The sequence below is a fragment of the Erpetoichthys calabaricus genome, chromosome 11 (assembly GCF_900747795.2).
Source record: "Erpetoichthys calabaricus chromosome 11, fErpCal1.3, whole genome shotgun sequence".
Taxonomy (NCBI): domain Eukaryota; kingdom Metazoa; phylum Chordata; class Cladistia; order Polypteriformes; family Polypteridae; genus Erpetoichthys; species Erpetoichthys calabaricus.
The window spans coordinates 42,555,927-42,572,977 of NC_041404.2; the positions used below are offsets into that span (position 1 = coordinate 42,555,927).

General features: G+C 38.2%; 1 long non-coding RNA gene across 1 annotated transcript in view; it reads left to right on the plus strand.

Annotated features, from left to right (window-relative positions):
* Positions 1-8,690: 8,690 nt before the first annotated feature.
* LOC114660360 (uncharacterized) overlaps positions 8,691-17,051 on the plus strand; it is an 80,618-nt gene continuing 72,257 nt past the window's right edge. The window contains exon 1 of the long non-coding RNA XR_007936297.1: positions 8,691-8,925. This is a non-coding gene — a long non-coding RNA (uncharacterized LOC114660360). The remainder of the gene's footprint in view (positions 8,926-17,051) is intronic.

Consider the following 17,051-nt stretch of genomic DNA (forward strand, 5'->3'; position numbering starts at 1 on the left):
TACATTTGCATTTTTCTCAAGGTTTTTATCTAGTTTGCATCATAGAATTCAAGCTCTGTTAAAGTACATTGCTCAATTTGTTTATCTGTTGGTCCAAAAGAAGAATTAGTCTAACAGGTATAACTATCTGTTATATAACTTTTACCTTTCTCACTAGCCCTTCAAATACTTCTGTTCATTCAGCATCTCCCACATCCCCCAACAGAATGATGTCATTGTTTGCCTATAAGCTTTTTCTCCAAACCCTTTTGCTGAACTCTTTCTTAAAAACATACAATTAAATGTGATGCTAATTTTCCTAATCTTGTAGCTCTGTATTCTTGGTCATACTGTTTATTCACTTAAAGTTACATCTTATCTAAAGGAAACACTCTAGATATCATGGGTCTAGTTTAATACATTAAACCAAATTTGTAATCCTTTTTACAATATTGTCAAATGGTAAGAGTGTTTTGGAGGTGAAAAGAGTGTCAGACAGAGTAATGATTATGAAGTTGGAAATTGGAGGTGTGATGATGAATGTTGTTAGTGCATATGCCCAGCAAGTTGGGTGTACGATGGAGGAGAAAGAAGATTTTTGGAGTGAGTTGGATGAAGTGATGAACAGTGTACCAAAGGTACACAAAGTGGTGATTGGAGTGGATTTCAATGGACATGTTGGTGAAGGGAACAGATGAGATGAGGAGGTGATGGGTAGGTATGGTGTCAAGGAGAGGAATGAAGAAGGTCAAAGGATAGTGAATTTTGCCAAAAGGATGGACATGGCTGTGGTGAATATGTATGTTAAGAAGAGGGAGGAACATAGGATTACGTACAAGAGTGGAGGAAGATGCACACAGGTAGATTACATCTTATGCAGAAGAGTTGATCTGAAGAAGATTGAAGACTGCAAAGTGGTGGCAGGGGAAAGTGTAGTTAAGCAGCATAGAATGGTGGTCTGTAGGATGAGATTTGAGATCAAGAAAAGGAGGAGAGTGAGGGCAGAGCGAAGGATCAAATGGTGGAAGTTGAAAAAGGAAGACTGCAAGGTTGAGTTTAGGGAGGAGGTGAGACAGGGAATGGGTGGAAGTAAAGAGTTTCCAAACAGTTGAGAAACTACAGCAGATATAGTAAGGATGCCAGCAAGAAGGGTGCTTGGCGTGACATCTGGAAAGAGGAAGGAGGAAAAGGAAACATGGTGGTGGAAGGAGGAAATACAGGAGAGTATACAGAGGTAGAGGATGGCAAAAAAGAAGTGGAATAGTCAGAGAGATGCAGAAAGTAGACAAGAGTACAAGGAAGTAAGGCACAAGGTGAAGAGAGAGGTGGCGAAGGCTAAAGAAAAGGTGAGTTGTATGAGAGGTTGGACACTAAGGAGGGAGAAAAGGAGCTGTACCGATTGGCTAGACAGAGGGACCAAGCTGGGAAAGATGTGCAGCAGGTTAGGGTGATAAAGGATAAAGATGGAAACGTACTCACAAGCGAGGAGAGAGTGTTGAGCAGATGGAAAGAGTACTTTGAGAGGCTGATGAATGAAGAGAATAAGAGAGAGAAGAGGTTGGATGATGTGGAGATAATGACTCAGGAAGTGCAACGGATTAGCAAGGAGAAAGTAGGGACAGCTATGAAGAGGATGAAAAATGGAAAGGCCGATGGTCCAGATGACATACCTGTGGAAGCATGGAGGTGTTTAGAAGAGATGGCAGTGGAATTTTTAACCAAATTGTTTAATGGAATCTTGGAAAGTGAGAGTATGCCTGAAGAGTGGAGAAGAAGTGTTTTGGTGCCGATATTTAAAAATAAGGGGGAAGTGCAGGACTGCACTAACTACAGGGGGATAAAATTGATGAGCCACAGCATGAAGCTATGGGATAAAGTAGTGGAAGCTAGGTTAAGAAGTGAGGTGATGATTAGAGAGCAGCAGTACTGTTTCATGCAAAGAAAGAGCACCACAGATGCGATGTTTGCTGTGAGGATGTTGATGGAGAAGTTTAGAGAAGGCCAGAAGGAGTTGCATTGCGTCTTTGTGGACCTGGAGAAAGCATATGACAGGGTGCCTTGAGAGGAGCTGTGGTATTGTATGAGGAAGTCGGGAGTGGCAGAGCAGTATGTAAGAGTTGTACAGGATATGTACGAGGGAAGTGTGACAGTGGTGAGGTCTGCGGTAGGAGTGACAGATGCATTCAAGGTGGAGGTGGGTTTACATCAGGGATCAGCTCTGAGCCCTTTCTAATTTGCAATGGTGATGGACAGGTTGACAGACGAGATTAGACAGGAGTCCCCGTGGACTATGATGTTTGCTGATGACATTGTGATCTGTAGCGAGAGTAGGGAGCAGGTTGAGGAGACCCTGGAGAAGTGGAGATATGCTCTAGAGAGGAGAGGAATAAAGGTCAGTAGGAACAAGACAGAATACATGTGTGTGAATGAGAGGGAGGTCAGTGGAATGGTGAGGATGCAAGGAGTAGAGTTGGCGAAGGTGGATGAGTTTAAATACTTGGGATCAACAGTACAGAGTAATGGGGATTGTGGATGAGAGGTGAAAAAGAGAGTGCATGCAGTGTGGAATGGGTGGAGAAGAGTGTCAGGAGTGATTTGTGACAGATTGGTATCAGCAAGAGTGAAAGGGAAGGTCTACAGGACAGTAGTGAGACCAGCTATGTTATATGGGTTGGAGACGGTGGCACTGACCAGAAAGCAGGAGACAGAAATGGAGGTAGCAGATTTAAAGATGCTAAGATTTGCATTAGGTGTGATGAGGATGGACAGGATTAGAAATGAGTACATTACAGGGTCAGCTCAAGTTGGATGGTTGGGAGACAAAGTCAGAGAGGTCAGATTGCATTGGTTTGGACATGTGCAGAGGAGAGATGCTGAGTATATTGGGAGAAGGATGCTAAGGATGGAGCTGCCAGGGAAGAGGAAAAGAGGGAGGCCTAAGAGGAGGTTTATGAATGTGATGAGAAAAGACATGCAGGTGATGGGTGTAACAGAAGAAGATGCAGAGGACAGAAAGATATGGAAGAAGATGATCCGCTGTGGCATCCCCTAATGGAAGCAGCCAAAAGAAGAAGAGAATTCATGGTAGGATGGTTGGGGCATTCATCTCTTTACTTGTAATTAGCTTTGCAAAGGTGATTTGTTATAGCTCTGTGCAGAACATTATATGAGCCATTTCTCCCAGTGAGGCCATAATCTATCAGGCTGGTCTTAGAAGAAAGGGCAGTCTAGCTGGATGAAATGAGACTGAGTCTTACAGAAAAAATAACTGATAAAATGTATGGAGTTGGATTGTGGGTTGTAGCTAATTAGGACTGTTTATTGAATCAGAGTTCCACTCTGTACCACAACGCTTCATTGGTTCATGACATACGAAAGGAATTGGTATATCTTTAGTCTCTCTCTCTCTCTTACCATTTCTCTCTCTCTGTGGCCATATTGGTACAAGGAGATGATGACCTGAATAAAGCTGACCAGAAAGAATCAAATGTAACTACAAGTTCATGTGCTGCCTGAAACTGCACATCTAGTACCATCAGGTTGAATGGTTTGCCACTACTATTATTGGTACTTTGTTAAATATTTTGGCAATCTTCTTATATAATATGCTACTGTGGCTGTCCATTTGTCTGTCCAGGATTTTAAATCATCTGTAGCTCGCAAACCATTTGACCTATTTGGAAATTTTGTACACATATACTACATGACCTCTACTGTCCGCTTTCGGGGTGATGATCTTTATTACTCTTTTTATTTTATTTTATTGTAGAATCAACTCTTGGCAGCAGGGCGGCCATGTGGTGCATGCGTACGGGCGCCGTTCTCATCCCTACCATCTTCGCCGCCACTTCCTCTACCTCTTCATATCTTAAATCATTCTTGAGGCAAATTGAAGACTTAAGTGCCAGCTTCAGTGAAAAATTAAGAAAAATGTACAAAGTAATTGCAACGCAAAAACTGACAATCAATTTAAACGTGTAAAGATGCTGATGGAAGAAGAGAAGAAGTGGGCCGCTAGAGTGAAGAAAACCAGAGCTGCTCACAAAGCAGCAAGTGCATCAATCTCTGAGCAAACGAATGGTTAACGTACAGAGAAAGAAAGAGTATGAAAACTATAAGTCAGGTGTATTCACTGCACGTTATTGTGCAGTCCGCAATTACTGGTATTATCTATAATACATCATGAATAAATGTGTAAACCTTTTTATCCTGCATGTTCTTGCTCTGTCTAGTTGCTTGAAGTTATAGAATGTAAAAGAGAAAGGGGGAGTGCTGAGATACAGTGCCTGTGGTAAAAGTATGACATTTCAGACATTTTGTTAAGGTCTACATAGTAAGGAGTATAAAGGGGAAAAATAGGGTCACCGTAGGGCCTATCATGACAAAACACTTCATGTCCCTTGTGTTTTGTGGGGGGTATTGGGGGGGGGGGGGGGTCGGGGGATCATCACAGCATTTTAGCCTTCCCTCTTGCCATTTAGATCAGAGCAGAAGAAGAAATCAGACATAGTGTATTGAAGTGCATTGGAGTTGTGAGTACATCTCTATTATTGGATTTACTCGCTTTCTGACAGTTTACTGTGCTGGTTTTGGTTATGATTTCTGGATCTCATATTGGGACTTGTTAGCTATGATTTGCCTTTAAGAGCACTCTGTTTTTGAGCTTTTGTTGTTTGTCTCTTTTGCCATTTCTCTTTTTATGTATAAAGATCTGTCTCAACAAGCTAAGTTTTTATGTTTTGAATGGCACTTGAGTATTTTAGGGACATTGCAGTGTAACTTTAAAGCTTTAGCCCCTTTATTCCTGTGTAGGCCAAAGAAGGCTTGTGGGGTTAGGTATCACACCCATACAGGTGAGGATTGATTCAAGCAGGCAAAGAAAGTATGGTCTTGCTTGTTAAGGTTTCTGGTGGTCTCACACACTTTTGCTATGGATTCAATTCCAACAAATGGCATTTTTCTTTTCACCAATTGCAGCATGTTGAAAGTTTTCAAAACACTGATCTCCACCACCTTGTTTGGTCAATACTGAACCTAATATGAGTACCAAAAGGTGAAAGGTTATGGATGATTAAGAGGATGAACATTTTTGTGCAATAACAATATGGAATTACATTCCTGAGTTTCCCTGATAACTTCCATGCTCCTTCCTTGCTATAAATTTTGACTCAGTAGCTTCCTTAGAAAGAATGAAGGCTTAAATTGGATGAGGAGATGATTGGATTGTTGGCTGAAATGCAGTGGTGTATTTCCTTTAATTAGGCTTCTTCCTGTGTTTTACTAAATGTTTCTGGCAAGTTAAGCATTGCTAACATCTTTGGGCCACACCTTGTTGGTGACATCATTGTTGGTTTAAAGCCTTGGGGGGTATTTTTCGTACGTCGCTTAAACCATCCGAGATCAGGTGCCTCATCTTGAATGAGTTAATGCCAGTGAAACTCATCCAGATAAGTCGGTTTTTCAAACGCAGCCGTGTATTAGATTAGTCGAGCTGGATCTAATCATACGAGATGAATGCGCGCGCCCGCGCTGAGTGAAAAGCCCATATATATTGAGTCTAGAAAACATGATCAGCAAGTCTTTGATAGGCTGTAACAAAATGACGAAAGAATGGGAGCATTTTTTTTCACACACGCGGCGCAAGACCTTTTATTCGAAGGACACGAAGAATTTCAAGATTTAATATGCACAAGCGGTAACACTGAAAAAGCAGAAAAGACGGCTGGCAAAAAGTGGCCGAAAAAATTAAACGCTAAGTAGTGTACATTGTACTTAGTGAATGCAGCGTTTCATTTCCTATGTGTCAGATTAATTATTATTTAATATGTCATAATTCCAGATCAAACGTGAGCACAAGGAGAACATGGGAACAGGTTAAAGTGAAGTACAAGAATATACTTCAAACTGGTAAATATTGGTATATAACTATTTAAAGAATTGTTGACATAAAGAATCATATATAATATAAAAAACATTAATTTTAAAGCTAATAAGGAGGCAGACAAGCAAAAAACAGGTGGAGGTCCACGTGGTCCAGACCTAACCCCTGCAGAAGAGTTGGCTCTCCAGCAAAATGCCCATCGCCCTGTTTCTGAGGGCATTCCAGGGGGAAGCTCCTCCTCAGAACCAGTGGCAGGAAGTAGTGGTCACTTCATTTCAGGTAAAGGATGGTCATTGCATATTTGTCCTCCATGTGTGCTATAGGTATGTTCCATATAGCCCTCTTTTTTGTTGGGTCAGTTGCAGGGAATGTCATATCCCTTGAACCTGTGTCTGACCAACGAGATATTAACGAAGGTCAAATATTTGATGAAGACACTGTGTCAGATTATTCATCAGGAGGAGAGGTACACTTTCCAAATAATGTTTGATCAAACTCCACTCTGATCAGTTCCATGTGCCCCAATCACATTTGGAAATCCTGGTAATGAGAATGTTAGGCTGATTGTGGGATTCTTCGTGGAACTGTGGGTGTTTTAGCCTGTGTATTACCTACCTGCAATGGCATGAAACGCCTCTTTTATTGTCTGCACACGCAGGTGTCCAGGAAACACAATGAAAACCTGAAGGAAATGTTTCAGAGCCAAACAGACTTTATGAATTGCCTGGCAAACTGCAGTTTTCGATAGCTGTTCCGCATCGCCTACAGTATATAAAAAAGTGCCGCTTGCAAGAAACCTCAAAGCAATGCCTACTGTCTGTGTGGTTGTGAGAGCCCGACTTCGCCGAGTTTGACTTCGAATATACGGAGCTAATAAATCTTTGAGGTACAATATTCCCCCTCGGCTAAAGCGGTATCTTTCGTACTGAATTTCCTCCGGGGGCAATAAAGGATCTTGCCGATCGCGCAAAACCCTCTTTATATGAAATTCTCTTCCTATAATTTGCGCACCAATATCAATTGGTCGCTCATTCATGAACGGCGAAGCCCTGACTGGATGACTTCCACACCGTCACTGATCACGTGTGTAAACTAATCCTTGTTTACGCAGAACAAACCTGCTCCGAGCAGGTTTGCGGATTTGGATGTGTTGCTATGACAACACTTCCAGCAAGAGTTTCAAAAAACCGACAGATCCAGGATCAGGCCAAATCGTCAACAATTACATCCGGCTAAGCGAGTAATCCACGTACGAAAAATACCCCCCTGTTCAGAAATTATGTCTAAGCTTTACATCATTTCCTGTATTCATTTGACGATGTTCTTTCACCACATTGGCTGTTTGTTTTTACTATTATTTTCTTAAATTTCAGTTTATCTATAATTCTTATTCTAAGCCTCATAAACAATGCTTTGAGGAAATTTGACGTTTAAGATTTAACTTCATAACAATGTTTCTTGTTTTAAAGGGCGCAGATTGTTACACATTTCTGATATGTGGACAATGCTAATATCCTGATTACTCTAAAAAGGAGCTAAATATTAGAATGCTTCTAATTGATCTATGAATACATAAACTTTTAATTACTGTACACTGATAATGATAGAGAACATATGATTAAATATGTCTGATATCCACTAACAGAATGCTCATCCTTCAGAATTGCAAATACAATGTGGTCCTATGCAGACTAAGACTGTCATATTTTACAATTGGGACCCTGTGAAAGCCCACAAATGCAAGTTTGCACATAAAGAAAGAAAGCAAGAAAGACCTTGTCAGTTACCTGTCTTGAATTTTTGATATTTTGACCTCTGTATTTGGTCTTTTGATTTTTGAAATATGTTCCAGCTTAGATACTCAGCATATCTTTTGTCCTACAGTTTGCCCCTTGTGTGTAATTGAACACACTTTTGAATACCATCTATTTTTTGATGCAGTACAGCCATAATTACAAGGTGGCATTAGTTTTGTCTGTAGACTGCATATCTATGTATGATGTGACACTTAAAATATGCAAAGCCTAACTGATTTTATTCTACATTGCTAATTTATTGTATATTCTATAGTACAAGACTAAAATATCAGTGTTCAGCAAATACTCAAGCATATATTTATCTACTTTTCTATACCTAACAGTTTTTTAAATGTTCAGACATTATTTCTAATGGAACAAATAATATATATATGCTATAAATAATATAGCATATAATATATGCTCTCCTAACACAGTTTTAGTATTTCTTCAAACTGCTTTTCTAGGTTTGTCAGAGTCTTCCATCCCCTAGTGACAAATGTCTTCCCAAATCGATAACATACGAGACCTCTCTTTTTAAACAAGACCTGCAATCCTGACAGTGTCCAGTACCGTGGTAATTTCTAATCAGTTGGTTAACCTACCCTCCTTAATCCAGCCATGGTTGTTTCTGATTTTATTTAATGCAAAAATCATCCATCCCTCCATTTTGTAAACTCGCTTTTCCAGAGCTGCGCTGCGGTTCAGGCAGGTGCGTTTCGGTCTTTTGAAAGGGCTGAGGATTTGCACCGGTATCTGAAAGGTTGCCGATTCAGATCACGTTGCTGCTCTTGAGCAACAGCATCTTTGACATAAAAATTGCTCCGGGGCGCTGTACAATTGATAACCCTACCCGCTGACCTTCAAAATGGTCACGCGAAAGATAATCTCTCCTCGGAATTGATAAAGTAATCAAAATATGCAGTACGTTCATTGTATAGCATTTGCGTTTTCTTATTGCTTGAGCTACGTAGGCTTCCGTAGGAACACTTCTTATTGGTTAATCAATTTAAACCGCTTTGCGGTAACTGAAAACGGAATCGTTGCAGAGAGGATTAGGAATATTGAGGAAAATTTCTTATCAGCATCAAAATTACGGCCAGTCGTCGGTAATTTTCTTATTTAAATTTCGACTTTCACGATGAGATAGCTGTGGTGAAAGGCATTTTAAATAATGTGGAAGCTCTCGCCCGAGATGTGTATGTCCATCACAAAGAAACAGAAATGTGATTTTGGGACGGTGTGAGCCAAAGGTGTCTGTAAAATAAGGTAAGACCACGGTGTGTTCTCAAACCGTAATGATGTTACAAAGTACGACTTTTTATGAGACATGCGTAGTCTGCCCGGTTTATTTCTTCTTCTTCATTTCAACAGTATCTTGTATGCTAATGCACATTACACATCGCTCATAATAAAAAGCGGACTTGGGAAAACAGTTTTTGTGCCTGTGTTGTAGGGCGTTTATATTTTCACGCATATCACACGAGTTTTACTTCGTTTTCTTAAAATGGGTGCTTTTTTCAGTTTTGAAAATAGCTGTGTATTTCAGGATGTTTCTTTGCTTCTTTTTTTAATCGCTAAACTATATACAGCAAATTAAAGTGGAGGCTGTGTAGTGCCTGTAAAGTGTTTGTTCTGATCAATCTCTTTATGTCAGCATTGTTGATTGATATTGTTTAATCCGACCGCTTTGTCTGCTCTCTGAGAAATTTAAATACTTCGCTTTAACATTTAGACTTTTTCACAATTGTAATGCATCACTCTTAATATTCTTGACTATCATGTTGTATAACAAACCGTGGAAAGGCACATCGAGCTAGGGTTTTTTTGTGTATCTATTTTATTAACTGTTATCCCCTTTCTTATTTGAACTGATAACTACTAATCAACTATATTTGCTTTTTTTCACTTTTTTTTTTGCTAGATAATGTCTAACTAGTGGCGTTTAAAAGAATAGGCTGTTAACATAAGGTCAAGGGGTTTCAATCATCCACAAGTTAATTTTGAATGTAATAAAGTATATATATGTACAGTATGTATGTAAGTGTGTGTACCTAGAGAGAAATGTAGATGGGTAGTAGGAGGCTAGAAGGAATCTTGAAAAACAGCAGTATAATTAAGTTGAATATCATCGTAAAAATGCAAGAAATGTAGAAATGATTCTAAGAGGCGTTTGAAAAATGAAACAAATAATGGGTAAGGAGGTGTCAACATTACCAAAATGTGATTTGCAGATGATACCTTATTTATTACTGAAAGTGAGAACTACAGGAAATTTTTAAATGTGAAAATGTAAGACCGTGAGGAGAAGGGGCTAATATTGAATTCCAAGAAGACAGTATGGCATTTACAAAAGACAAAGTAATGGCAAAAGTTTCTGAAAATGTCAAGCAAGTGGGTCACTTATGTTACTGGGGTGGCATGTTAACGTAACATGGGAGATGTGATCAGGAAATAAAAAAAACATGATTGCTATTCTTGTACCATTAAAATACATACTTCTAAAACAACACATCCATCCATCCATCCATTTTCTAACCTGCTGAATCCGAACACAGGGACACGGGGGGTCTGCCGGAGCCAATCCCAGCCAACACAGGGCGCAAGGCAGGAACCAATCCCGGGCAGGGTGCCAACCCACCGCAGACAACACATACAGTAAATCACAAAACATAGGTGAACATTATAAGGTGTTGCGTTTGGTCTCTCTTAATATACAGTTGTTAAACATGGATGATGAACAAGACAATGGAAGGTAGACTACAGAGCTGTGCGATTGTTTTCATTTTTTTTATTTTTGAAGATTGCATTTTCCTGAACAGCAAAAGCACCAAATGAAGGAGTGTTATTGTTTGTTGTATTGCTGAGTAAAATTAATGAAAGAGAGCAAAGGAAGGTATAGAAATGCCTTCATTGGAAATGCTGTGAGATGAAACTGGGAACAGCATTAATTGGAATGATTTATTTTTATTTTTTTAGATGGCAAGGAAAAGAGAGAGAGGTGGAAGACCATGATTGCCAATATCTGCATCAGACATGCCACTTAGAATTAACACAGGCCAAAATAATTGGTTGCAACTTTAACCCTACAAAGGACCCTAATTTTTTTTTTTTATTAATTTGTTCCCAGGGGGATATTTGACCTTTTTATAGAAGGTCACTCAATAAATGTTGTTCTATTATGAAAAACAGTACAGTCCATCTTAAACACACACCAGAATTTAAGGAGGGGGAAAGAAAACCTATGAGTTTAACAGTTATCAGTGGCCACAAAGAATCTTAGGTTGAGAAAAAATCTGTGATGTCTTATAATTCATGAATCATTTTTTATCATCTCATGAAGAGTTGGACTACTTGTGGTACACTGCCATTCAGTTTCAATAAACAGTATGTTTGGCTGTCCTTGGGTTATTTTGATCTAAAATGAAATACAGTGATGTTATGAGTTTCTACAAAGTAGGCAGCTTAAGATTTAAATCGGAAGTTGATGTGATTGTGTAAAAATGATTTCTACAGTGGACAACTTCTAAATGGGCTCGTGTAATGTATTAAACTGGAGATACTGAATCTTGTTAAATTGGTCTAGGAACAGAAAAAATCGGGTGTACCAAGACTGGTGATGGACCAAGTTTTTCAAATGCTCTGAATTTAAATCGCTACTAAATTTTTATTTTAATATTGTTCATCGGATTAAACCCTCTTTCAGTGTCTACACTTGAGGCCTGGAATGTGCCACAAATGTCCAAAAGTGAAAATAACAGCTTGCAGTGATCCTGGTTTTCGAGTAAATATAACCATATCTGAAAATGTCTGTACAGTTTCATTTAGTGGTTTAAACACAATCACATCTGCCTCTGCAATTTTGAAAAGTCCTTGAAATTTTTCCTTCACTGATGACTTCTAGAAAATTGTGTGAATCGTCCTTAGCAAAGTCTAAATGTCTCTCATCAGGGTAATGTGTTTTCAGTCATCCTCTATACCCAGGTCCTCATGATGTACCATTCAATATCTCTTTGGTAAATGTGGAATAGTCTGCAATAAAATGGCAGCTACAATTTATTTTTTTTCCCCTTTTTCCCTGCATGACTGAATGAGGTAAACATTACCATCTGCTTTAAATTTAACTTGCTTTCCATATTAAACTGTTGAATATATAAACTGTCTCATGCTGTTAATATGCCAGCGAACATTCATTTTCATTCCTACATTTAATACATAATTTTAGTAACAGCTTTGTCCGTTGATTCATTGACTATTTATGTGTGGTTGGCTGGTTTTTCTCATTTCATTTAACACTTCAGTTTTGATTTGTTGAATTTATTCACTTCAACTTAAAGGTATAAATTGTTCTTAGCCAACTATCTGGTATGCTCACATATTTGACGACATGATCTTTAATATCCTGGACTGCCAACATAGAAGAATTTATTTTCACAGCCTGCAAAATGCTGTATTATCTATTAAAGTGTTTACTTTGTCAAGTGTTGCTCATTACTTTCTGCCTTCATGTTCTTGCCTAAATCCTGCTGATCTGTTAATCCTGTTTTTTTTAAGCTTTGTAACAGAATTGATATGCGGTTTCTGGTCCAAACTGAGATGGTATAATATCCAGTTGCTCCATGCTTTCCCTAAGTTCTATTTGTTAAAAAGATTTGTTAATTTCTCCCAGAAGCACATGCTGAATGGCACTATGCAGTAAATCTGTTTAACAAAAAACATTCAAGTATAACTCTTCTATTGTAAACCCCAAACATGCATTTTCTCAGATTGAATACTTCAACTCTCTTCAGCTTTTTGCTTAGACATGGTTAAAGTGACAAAGAAACACCACAGAACATTTTACATAACACAATTTTGTTTGAAACCCATTTTAATTGCCAGAAATTGATTTAGTTTGTGTTTAATATTTCTAACTTAATTTTGTTTGAAAGTCTGCTCTTTTTGTGAGCATCCATGTAAGATCTGTGAGTGACACCACTGAAATGTGTGATCAGTCCCTCACCTTCTCAGCTTAGAGGGAACATTGCTGTGTTCTACACTTACAGATCCTTTCATCTTTCTTACTATGTATGAGAGTAGTATCTGAACTATCTTGTCAAAAAGTCTTTAATGAGAATCGTGTAGTCAAAAGTGACTGGTGCCCCACCCCCTTTTATTTTGGACCAATGAGTGTGCAGGGAATATGCACAAATATGGGGCCCAAATGGAAGAATTTGATACTCGCAGAGGGTGAACCAAAGGCACTTTTCTGTTTTGTCAACTTAGTTGAAATAGTTTGCGAATACTTTTTTTAGTGTTGCATTCTGGGAGTGGGGAGTCCAATAATTCGAATAGGGTAATTTGCAACCAACCAAGAAACTTGGTAGAATTTATGAAAATCATTTGAGAACCTGCAGGTCTCTCTGGATTTTTGTATCAACACAGACTGACTAGACTGTATAATGCCTCTCCTTGATCACCCTTATTTGTAGTATTTTCCTACTATGTAGCTGTATCCTGTATAGTCTAAGATTTTCAAGGGTAAGATAGGGAATAATAGCATTACTTAAGCTTTTGCTGATATTTGTAGATCACTGTATCTGATTGCAAACCCAGTTCTGTAGATGGTGACCAGCTTCCATATTGTTAACAATAGTGTGGATTTTGTCAAAATATGAAAACCGGATTAGAAAGGCTTCTGTCCAACCTGGTAATGGAGCAAGGGAAGTAAAACTGAAGCTCATTTATCGCTTTGTGACTTTTAGAAACCCTGCAAAGATCGTTACCATATATTTTAAATGGCTAGCTTATTGAGACAGCAATTCAACACCCTGACCACCACTGCCTTTAAAGTGTGCTGATTGCAGTTTTCTACACTTTTTAAGGCTCACTTTTGTAAAGCTATAAAACTGACTGACTCAGAGTGGCTGCTAGCTAGAAAGCAGGACATTATACCAAAAAATAATGCAGGCAAGATGAGCAGATGAAGTCAAATAGACTAAATAGAAGGAATTCTAAAAATGATGACAATCCAGATATCTCCCAAAAAAAAAAAAATTAGGGAAGGACTGGAATGTAGCCAGGCCCAGCAAGTGATGGATACTAGAGCACAAGGGTCTTGGAGTTGCTAGAGGACGCTCTGACCAGGCACTGAGGTTTTTAGACATGGCCTGACAAAGGATATACAGTAAATCTTTCATGGAGATTAGTGACCTCTTAAAAGAACATTAAATCTGAGGTTGGGAATTGAGTTGGGATGAAAACTCCTTGCCAATACGAAAAAGAGTTGAGGTTACTTGATTATGTCAACCCCTTTTGAAAGTCTTTGTATAAAAGTGTATGCTAAGGAAATGTAAATGTAGCTTAAATGATAGGATAGAAATTAAGAAGGGAACTGAAGGTGTTTTTGTAATATCTGAAATGGAGTTATCCGACTTTGTACGCTTAGCAAATCTATTTTGGTAGGTCAAGTGCTGGTGAAGGACATTATTTTGTTCTGTCATTGATCCCTGTAGTTTTGGTTAGTAAAGTGTTTTTTTTTTTTTTTTTTTTTTTATTATTGCACCAGTTGGGTTTTATTTTCGGATTTAAGAACATTCTTTCTCTTCAACAACCATTTTATATGCAAATAGTTTTAACAGGGGAACATTATTTTAGGGTATCCATTTTGTTCCATGTAGTCACAAAATACGGTGCAATATAAAAGCAATTGAAGGAGTATTAATGCCTCAGTACTGAAAACAATTTGATCTTTGACAATTTTTCAGCAGGTATGCTTGTCTGATTTTACGTGTCTTATGACTCACTTTGAACACCTGCAGACCTTCCAGGTTTACTTTAGCATTTTAACAAAAGGCCCCTTAAAAATGTTGAACCAGAGTTAAAATGTTTTGGCCATACAAAATATCCTACAACACTTTATAGCTGGGCTCTGAGATGAAACTGACCAAACAAAAATTTACAGATGACAAGTCTTGAATGTCAATGAATGTGTAATTGAATCAGAATACGTAATTAGGCCTCAAGCTGTAGTCGAAATCGCCTTTCAGGCCTCTAGAGCTTTAATCAAAGTCGCCTTTTTCTCTTTGAATTTTTGCGGCCGTAAATCCGCCTCCTGCTGCGATGTTGGGGTTGGATGTCGGTTTCGTAAGGTTTTTCGGGCAGCTGCGCAGATGGCGACTGCGCATTCGGCTTCGGACGGACGTGAGTGAGGAGGCAGGCGAATTATGTATTAAGGTGTGTGTATGTATGATATATATAATATATGGGGGAAGAGGTTTTTTTTTTTTTTTTTCTTTCAAACGTAGACCTGTATATGCAGTTTTGTAGGTGTGTTAAATAATATATATTTTTTTTTTTAAATAGAGAACGCATTTTATTTAGTCTTCATAGACTTTGCCAAAGAATCCAAAACCATTGCTGTTCAGTTTGTGAGGCTACATTCTACATGTGCCTCAGACTTTCTGTGTAGATTGCAGGTTTAGTGATGACCCACATATTTATCCCAACCATTCCTCTCTGTGGCATTTGCCACACACAGCCAGAGTTGTGGCTCGGAAGTGGTCAAAGTTTATTAAATTATGATTTGGTCAGGCTCCTTTCTAAAATAAGATTTGCTCCACTCCTATGCTTTTTATATATAATATATAAATAATTTGGAGAATACAAAACAGTTAATGTTACTTTTTACAAAATCAATGTTGGGAGTGTGGGGCCTGTTATATTATCATGCCCGACAGAATCCACCACTGGCCTAAGCAAAACACCTTCCAGTTAAAATGTTTCTTTGTTGCTTTCTTCTTTAGAATAAAGTGGGGTTTTTTTTCCATTTTTAAGTGAAATTGGTATATTAAAAAACTGAACCACCGATGAACTGGGTTGTGTTTTTTCTTATTATGGCATTATTTAGATTGTTTCTATCAATATCCGTTTCTGGGTCTACTGATAAATTAATGATGTATAATAATTATAAAATGACATTTTCAAAAACTTTATGAACTGTATTTCATTCGATCTTGATTCCAGTGCTTTTTACCAATCAATCAGCCAACCTGGCATCAGAGTCACTCCTCTGAACTTTTTTTTTTTTTTTTTTTTTTTTTTTTTTTTTATGATTTGATCGCTTTCATCGTGGAATTTAAAATATATGGAGCCAGACTGATTATGGCTGTGCTGAACATGTACAGACTGTGAATGGACTCACTTGTCTGAGCTTTGAATGTTTTTAATTGCACAGACAAATTGATTAGCTCCATGTACATTTTATCTATGCACCTGAACCAATTCAGATAGTGTTGAAAGTTTTGAGCCATTTAACTGCGATGACGTAGAGTGCAACATTTGTTTGAGGAGGCTGAGTCAAAACACTGACCGAAGAAATATTGAGGGGACTGATCTATTCAGACTTCTTAAAGTATTGCCTTGCCACATCTCATGGTTTCATGGGTATGACGCTGTCTTGAGCACAGTTAATACTTTCCCTGTACTGACCAAAGTGACTTTCGTGTCTGCTTATATGAATCTCCTTTTTCTGCTTGAAGATGCTCAGGAAGTAACGAAGGTTCTGACGTTGCTTTGTCTGAAGTATGTATGTTTCGTGTTTATGTTGTGTGAATATTTGACATTCTCCATCTGTTTTGTATTTAGAATCAATTGAAACTTGTACACAGAAGGATTAAAATACTGTATATAATTCTGTTGGGTAAGGATCTGAACGTCTGGTTGCACTGGTGTTTGAGGAATGTATTTGGAGAAGGGTTGCTACGAATGATTATTTTGTAAACCATCTATCCACTATTTTTATGATCAGACAAAGCTAGTCATTAAATAATTCAAACAGACGTGTGAATGTGTGTTGTATTTGAATATTGAATAATTTGATATTTTAGAATTTTGAAAACCCATGTATACAACAAATTAACACATCTAAAATGACATCAACAAGAAGCCAAAAAAAGACAGCAGTGTTATCAATAAAATACAAGTCCAATAACCCTAGTAGAAAACATTTGGACATGAATGGACTTATCAGTGGACTTTATATTGATATATATCTTGGTATCAGCAGTCCAACTTGGAACAAACCAAATATTTAGGCTTTTGGGTTCTTTTAGACCTTTTAATGTTTCAGTGGCTGTGGTGGGTTGGCACCCTGCCCAGGATTGTTTCCTGCCTTGTGCCCTGTGTTGGCTGGGATTGGCTCCAGCAGACCCCCATGACCCTGTGTTCGGATTCAGCGGGTTGGGAAATGGATGGATGGATGTTTCAGTGGATCCACTCTGACTCGTTTTAAATGTATTTTTACAAATATACATTTTAAATTGAGAGAGAGATTTCAATTGCTGGAGTTGGAGAAAACTCAAATTTCATGAAAAGACTGATTTAAAAAAAAAAAAATCTACTTTTCCAAGTTAATT